Below are 8,199 nucleotides of genomic sequence, written 5' to 3' on the forward strand. Positions count from 1 at the left end.
TAGTGCATTTAATGCCCCAAAGATGACTTATTATAACATTCAACAGCTGACATGGACGAACTTTTAAACATGTGCTAAAATCTCTCTCGCCGTAACTGAACATACAGTAGTGCGCTTTAAATGTCAGTGGCTCTCTGCTGTATAAATGACACTACATGCTATGTACAGTTGCTGGAGCTCCTTTTCAATTCAGCCATATTTAGCCCTAACCTTTGTACTCTATCTGCATCCCTCTCTGTGGCTTTCTCCATTATTAGTATCAGCTGTTGGTGGTGCCTGTCTCTGTCAATCACAGAGCCACTTTATAGCCTCCACTTTTTACACCAACTGCATTATCTTCCCTGTTTTGTAAAACACCCACTGTTCTTTCTCAGTCTTTTGTCTTTTAATAGTATTATTTTTAGATACCTGTAGTTTCTTTGGTGTTTTATGAGCTATGAACTGTGTACACACTAGTTGTAGAATGTCCACTTAAAGTGAAAATTCCGTCATCATTTACCCTTTCTCATTTCAAACCTTTATGGCTTTCTTTCTTCCGCAGAACACAAAAGAAGATATTTAGAAGAAATTTGGTAACCGAACAGCACTGGTACCCAGCACCCACACTGTAAAAACAAATATCGTAAAAAAACGGTCAAATCACTGGCAGCAGCGGCTGCCAAACAAAAACCATAAAATTAAGATGAAACTCCGTAAATCAAATAATGGAGAAAAACATTACATTTACGTAATTTTTCTTTAAATGTTTTACAGGGAAACACAGTTATTTCACAGACTTTTCCTTAATTATTACGATCAAACACCTTCAATAAAGTGACTGCACATAAGGTTTTACAGAAAAATACTGTTATTTTATGCTTTTTTTTCTGAATTATAATGATAAACCTCTTTAAACTATGTGAAAGTACTAATGTTCTGCAGAAAAACACTGTTATTTTACAGTTTCTTTCCTGAATTTTTTCAGTCAAATACTTTTAATACAGTAAATGCTCTGTAACTTTACAGATATTGGCCATGAATTACTAGTCAGATACTGTCAATAAAATGAAAAACACATGTTTAGCATTGTAGAATAACATTTTATTTAGGTAAACATATTAATCATATGAACACAATCACCATAATTTGTAAATGTACACTCGAAATACACAATGATTGACTTCTTTACAGTACAGAATTACAGTATATGCTTTAAACAAATGGTTGAATATAATAAATAAATAAAAAGTACATCCCCATACAATACATTCATCAAATTCTTATAAAACAAACTTTTAATCCTGGAGAAATACAACAGTTTCAAGTGGTGTTGAAAACATTTACACAGGGTCACAAAAAGGTATCGGAGGAAGTTTTGATAGTATATTTGGACAAACATCAAACTGTCAGAATAAGTAAATCATACCATAAGTAAAAACATACCACAAAAAAGTAAATGAGTCTGTGGCAAATATGCAATGTAGTAACGTTAGATAAAGGACTGAATCTGCCATCATTATACATTACGGCAATGTGAATACAGAGTATACTGTTAGAAAACAAGTTACAATGCTAACTTAAATGTAAGTCTTATAACTTCCATCATTAAATCAGCAAAACAAGTCACCAGTTTAAAGGAATGGACAATTTTTCTTTCACAAATGATGTAAATGTTTAACTGTACGTGATTGTTATTGTAAGAGTTAGAAAATAAAAAGTCCCTTATTTTGTTATGTTTTAACCCAAGAAATACGTAACCCAAACGGTTACAGAGTTACATTATAACAGTATTAAGCATACATAATATTACACAATTGTTAATAACAACATAATACAAATACTCAGGTCGAATGTTTAAACACTTACTACCGATGGAGTTTGGGTGCCTGGGTAGCTTTTCTTCCCTTCATCTAAAAAATGAGAGCAAATGTTTTATCATTAACAGTTATTGTTGAAATTAGTGTTTAAAATGGAATGCAAAAGAAAGTCAGAAAGAAATCTAACGTTACACATACTTACCAGGTGTGTGTACTGCCCAGGCAAATCTTATCATATATTTCTGTGTACTTAAAGAAAAACACGTGTGAGAAGAGGAAGATTACTTAAGCTCAATATTATGTAGAATGTTATAGCATTGAAGTTAGTGCTAATATCGCTAATCACGATTAGCATCACACTAGACGAAAATACAAAAACAAGTTTTTACCTTCTGCTGGTAAAGCTGTTAATGCGTGTGATTATTCTCCAGCAGCCTGCAACTTCCACACGACTTCGTGTCTTCAGCGCTGTTTACATATAACTGGACCATCAATACTACTGAAACTAACTGACAGACATCAATTCCTCGCGTATGTTCAAAATGAACCAGTGAAGGGCGCGAACAGCTCTAATTGGCTAGTTTCCTGAATGACAGTAAGTTTACCCAATCGTGCTCAAAGCAGCACGGGGAGTCAACCAATGACATCTGTTTACCAATAGCAAGTGTAGTAACAACAGCTATAGTTAAGATAGGTTGTTTTTAAAAGAAAATAAACGTGTTTAGTTTTATTTGAATGTTGCTATATATTTAATTGGTCAGATGTTTTCATTGCAGTATATGAATAAAATTAACTAATGTATGGTACAAGTTTAATGAATACACACGTTTGGTGCATGGAAGTGGTTTCTAAAAAACAGGCACACAAATATAAAATGTTTCAGTGCCATTACATGAAACAAAATTAGGGCTGACGACAATCAACAAAAATGCAGCCACTACTTTTACAAAATAGCAAAAGAGCAAACAAGATGCTTATGACATACTGCAGGCCTATATGAAAAGATCATTACTAAATGTATTAACATTATGGTAACTTACAGCTCGATGTATTGTCCTAGAATGATCCTCTTGAATTTGAACAAATCTGTTAAGCCTCTGGCCACATTCTCCAAAGTTCTATTCTGATTACGTTTGTTGTCATATGTTTCTTTAACTGCAGTTTTAAATAAGTCCATTCTCCTGTCTTTAAGGTTTTTCTCTCTGAGCTAACCAGGTTTAATGTATGGACTGTAGTGGTTAGGCCATAGCCATTCATGATATGAGAAAAAATGAATTTATTAATGATTATCATTAATCATGTTTTTGTTGGCTAGACTATTGCAACTTTTGTCATGTTTACTGCCATGTGCTTTCTCTCCCTGTTGAAAAAAACAGCAAATGCTACTGTAGTTAGGTATGTTTTGAAGCATGGTAGCTGGTTTGAGCTGGTCATGTGCGGGGCCCGGTTGCATAAAGCACCTTAAGTTTTTCCCTTAAGTATGACACTTTAGAGGTGATTTCCCTTTACCGAAGACAATAGGAGAATAACTTTAGTAAAACTTAAGGTATACTTAAGGACACACTTAAGGCAAAATTACACTTAAGGTGCTTTATGCAACCGGCTGGTTCTCAGCTTAAACCAGCTACCATGCTTCAAAACATACCTAACCAGCATATGCTGTTTTTTTCAACGGGGCTGTCATATCACTTTCAGGAAACATGACCGTTCCAACCTCAAGAGTAGTGCAGCTTTGTAATTTTGACTGTGTATTGTTTAAATGTACTGTAGCCTAACTAAACAGTTTGCTAAAAAATTTAACGTAAAAATATGCATATACACTAATAAAAAATCTAAGATCTGACTTAAAAATATGGAAGAAAACCGTTAAATGATTTGTACAGAAATAAACCTTTATATAATGAGCAACAAATTTAATTACAGAAAATTATCATAATTTTACATAAATTTGTATGTTACTTAAGAAAGCAGTAAAAATACTGTATAAATATTACAGTATTTTTTCTCTACAAAAACAAGAAAAACATGTAATTTGTCATTATTGTCTTAACAAGTAAAATAATATGTGGGTTATTAATTAACAGATAATTGTCTGTAATTTTAATGAAATTTGTATACAATTTAAAAAAAAGAAAAAATTACAGTAAAATATTAAGGTTTTTTCCTGTTAAAATACAATATTTTTTTACAGTGCAGTTAACAACATTTTTTTTAAATATCTTCTTTTGTGTTCTACCGAAGAAAGAAAGTCATACACGTTTGAAATGACAAAAACGTGAGTGAATGATGACAGAATTTTCCTTCCCTTTAAATACATTTCTTTTTTACTGTTATGAATTTTGAAAAAGTCCCATCCTGATTGATTGATCCAAAAGAAAATTAAATTCCTCCAGTAGCTCATAACGCAATATACACAATACGATACCATAACAAAACAAAACAAAATGTCTGAAGCAGCAATGAAAAATACAAGACGCATACATACATAAAAAAAACACAATTAACACTGTTCCAGCACCCTCAACAAAATATATTTAAACTATATAAAATGGCATAAAAAATATAAACACGCATGGTATAAAAATGCATTTGAATAATGCAGTGATGGCAAAAATGATGAAATCTTCAAAATGATCAAATGTGTAGTAGGCGGTTGCCATCTGTAACGTGCTAAAATGTTACGTAAGAATTTAACTTAGTTTAGACTAAAATGGCATTGGAAGTCATTTATAGAAAGACAACCAGTTTTCTACAATATTATTTCAGCGTGTGCTCATTGGGGGCAACTGCTAACCAAAGGCGGCACTATGAAGGTGTTTTAAAATTAAAGGCCCATTCTACCATGGGCCATTCATTCATAGTCCCTAGTCCAATGACGGCCCCTGGTTTTTAAGTTTTGGTTTCATTGGAACCAAGGAAAATTAGCAGTCAAAAACTTAAAAACAATGAGATAAGATGTCCCAGAATAATGCTTTAAATGGCTTCTTACTGTTAAACAACTTTCTTATTTCACCAGAAAACAGGCATATGTTCACCATAAAGGAGCTACTTAATACATGCATAAGAAGCTACATAATAATAAACAAACATTTAATGGTTTGTTTTTGGCTAGAAAATATATGTAAAACATGACGTTTTAGAAAGTTATATTGATAAATCATATCATTATTGTGAAAATGACAAATTTTCAAAACATATTATTTCTAATTTTAGAATATAACAAATTACATGTCTAAGACAAGCAAATATTAATTTGTGGTTGGAAAATGTCTGATAACAATGTTACGTGCAATACTGCATATTTAAAACGTGATACATTTCAAAGTGTGCACTTGGGAATGAATGGAGTCATTGTGTCATTCTTATAGAATGAGCAGAATGCCTCTGGTCTCTCAGCTGCCCATGTGTCTTTGAATAACCTCACCAGCTCTTATAGTCCCGTATAGTATATAAAACTCATCACACATACCAAACCTTACAAAATGCAAGTACAGCTTACTTTTAATTAATCTTTGTATCAGATTTAGTCTTCGAGCTTTTATAAAGTGTAGACAGCAAAAAGACATACCTCTAATGATACAACTTTATTAATATATTGCTTTGCTTGTGTGTAAAAAGGGTGTTAACAAAAAATTCTATAGGTTTACATATTTAGGAGTACAATGTATTCTCTAGCTGACCCATAAATAAAATGATTGTGGTTACAGCTTTTGTGTGCCCTACGTGGTAAACATATATTTGATTTATCGTCTGCATGTCTCATCATGTAAAGTTGTAATTGTAATACAGTAATGTATAGAAATGTAAGAAAATGGGATGTTAAATTCACAGCACCATTACTATAATAAATCAACTATAATTGGCATATGATTATCGTATAGTTTTCAAGGTTGATAGCTGCTTATGTCTTAAACCTCGGGGCTTAAATCATTAACAGGGCAATTGAAGATCATTTTGCTTCATGACTAGATTTAACCTTTTAATGTTCTCATGACACCCAGATAAAATTTGCTGTCGGTTCTTATGACTGAACAGTGCAGACATCCCTGGCACTTATCACTAATCTTCTGCTAAAGCTCTGATTGACATCCAGCGCAGCTGCATCTCTCTGGGTGTGCTCCTCTGTCTCCATCCAAACTACAGAGATGATGCAGACGCAGTGACTCGTCACGCCCAGCATCATGCTATCAGTCACGTAGCACTTATTGTATTATTTACTATTAAAAAGAGAGGAACAAATAAAATTTAAATAATTGCAAGGACCTACATTAGGAATTCAATAGACACTGCTAATAAGGGACACTCGCACTATTCAAATGCCACGTTCATGCTCTCAGACATCCTGTTTATTCAATGCGAGTTGGCATTGTTATGACAACCTGTTATCCTGTTACTTTTTGTTTAGAAATAAACATTAGGACTGTTTGACAGCTATGTATTAGTCGGCTATTGTGTCTTGCATGGTGAGTAACTGTGAGACCTCTAAGGAATGCAGAATGCTTGTGGCTAATAGACACTACATGTATGTTCCCTCTAGCACCTAGTTATCCACTGAATGATGCTGTCAGCCTCTCATCACTGTACTGTTGAAAGTAATGTGAATGGAAAGCATATCGCCATCCCTTTATTACATCTCAGATGCAGTTTTCATTTTTTGATATAAGTTAGCTATATTAGTTAAAATAAACTAACAATGGTCAATACTTTCACACCAGCAGTAAAATCATAAGTGGTTAAAATCATCTGTTAACATCAATGAACAACTGTACCATTAACAAACTTTAAAAGGATAGTTCACCCCGAAATGAAAATGTCCACATGTGGTTAAAAACATGACTCTTTCTTCTATGGAACACAAAAGAAGATATTTTGAAAAAAGTCTCAGTGGTTTTGTGTCCAGACAATGGAAGTCAATGGGGGTTCAATGTTATTTGGTTGCCAGCATTCTTCAAAATATCTTCTTTTATGTTCAGAACGTAAGTCGCAGGTTTGGAGTGACATGAGGGTGAGTAAATCAGAGAATTGAAATTTTTGTGTGAACTATTTTGTGTGTTTAAATATATTTTGCTCATTGCTAGCTAATGCATTAAATATTTTGAAGAACACCTTATTGTATTTTTAACATGCTATATATATTTGCGTGTCAGTTTAGATGGATGTCACCTATTGCTAAAATCACTGTGTGCAAAATATTTGCCATTGGCCAACCCGCAAATTGTTGTTATGAGTTTAGCCATAGTCACAGAATGTCACAGACAATATGTCTACTGCAGTGACGGGAACATTTCAAGGTGTTGAAAGGTCTCTCTGGTGGACACACAGAGTTGGCTGGGAATCCTGCATCGCCTGATAACCTTACCTAACCAGATATCTCACCACCCCTGCCTGCCACCATATCACTGGACACTTCACACTGGCCACAGCGATACAGTTTTTCTATTTCAAAATTCACACCGATATCAGCATTAAAGGGATAGTTCATCCAAAAATGAACATTCTTTCATTTACTCACCCTCATGTTATTCCAAACAGAGACTTACTTTCTTCTGCAGAACTAAAACAAACAACATTGGCCCCCACTGAGTTCCATTGTATGGACACAAAACCACTGAAACATTTCTCATTTCTCGTTTGTGCTTCACTATAGGAAGTCATACATGGTTCGAGACACATTTTTTGTATTTTGGGTGATCTGTCACTTTTATACAAGCCAGTGCATGAGCAAGACGTTTTGGATGGCGCATTTGCCATGCCATGTTCATAGAATGCAGAATTTCCCTGTCAAAAACAGACCACACTTTTTAACTTAACTGAAGTAAGAATCTTACCTTCTGCCTATAAGGTATGATACATAAGAACCTTGTTTGCATACAGGATATTAGGTTATAGGTTGTGAGAAAAAAAGGACTGTACACGGCAGCTACTGTATAACGATTTAGTTTTCTCGGCACTTTACAGCAGTCAGTGGGTCTCTGGAGTACAGAAGTCAGAGCTGATGCTTGGGACTATGAAGCTGAGGATGGAGCACAAGAAGAGAGGGACAGAAACTAAATGGCTTGGCTTGATTTAACCACAGTATCAGTGCATACTCCCAAACACATGTGTCCTGCACAATAACAGTACAGATAAGAAAAATCATATTCATGAGTGAGTGATAGGTGAAGAATCAGAGATGGAGAATTTATAGTCCCTTGACTCATAGCAAAAATATTCATGATCGCTGGCCAACAGCTCGACCTCTCTGCACCTTTGGATATCAAAACACTACAGATTGGCTTGTTTAGTGTTTGTTGAGTGCTTATAGCGGGAGGGGCTCCTAGGTCAGCCGTGTCCTTGGCCTTATAGGGTTATGTTAACTGAGGTTATATATCCCATCTCTGATATTGTGCTGAATCTCGGCATA

The 8,199-nt window shown here is 34.3% G+C and overlaps 1 long non-coding RNA gene across 1 annotated transcript; it reads right to left on the bottom strand.

Annotated features, from left to right (window-relative positions):
• Positions 1-551: 551 nt before the first annotated feature.
• Positions 552-3,560, bottom strand: LOC130554561 (uncharacterized). The gene is made up of 3 exons (XR_008962996.1): positions 2,186-3,560; positions 1,999-2,045; positions 552-1,889 (listed from the first exon to the last, which is right to left on the bottom strand). It is a non-coding gene; the product is annotated as an uncharacterized LOC130554561 (long non-coding RNA).
• Between the last annotated feature and the right edge of the window lie 4,639 nt (positions 3,561-8,199).

Source organism: Triplophysa rosa, linkage group LG5 (assembly GCF_024868665.1).
Source record: "Triplophysa rosa linkage group LG5, Trosa_1v2, whole genome shotgun sequence".
Taxonomy (NCBI): Eukaryota; Metazoa; Chordata; class Actinopteri; order Cypriniformes; family Nemacheilidae; genus Triplophysa; species Triplophysa rosa.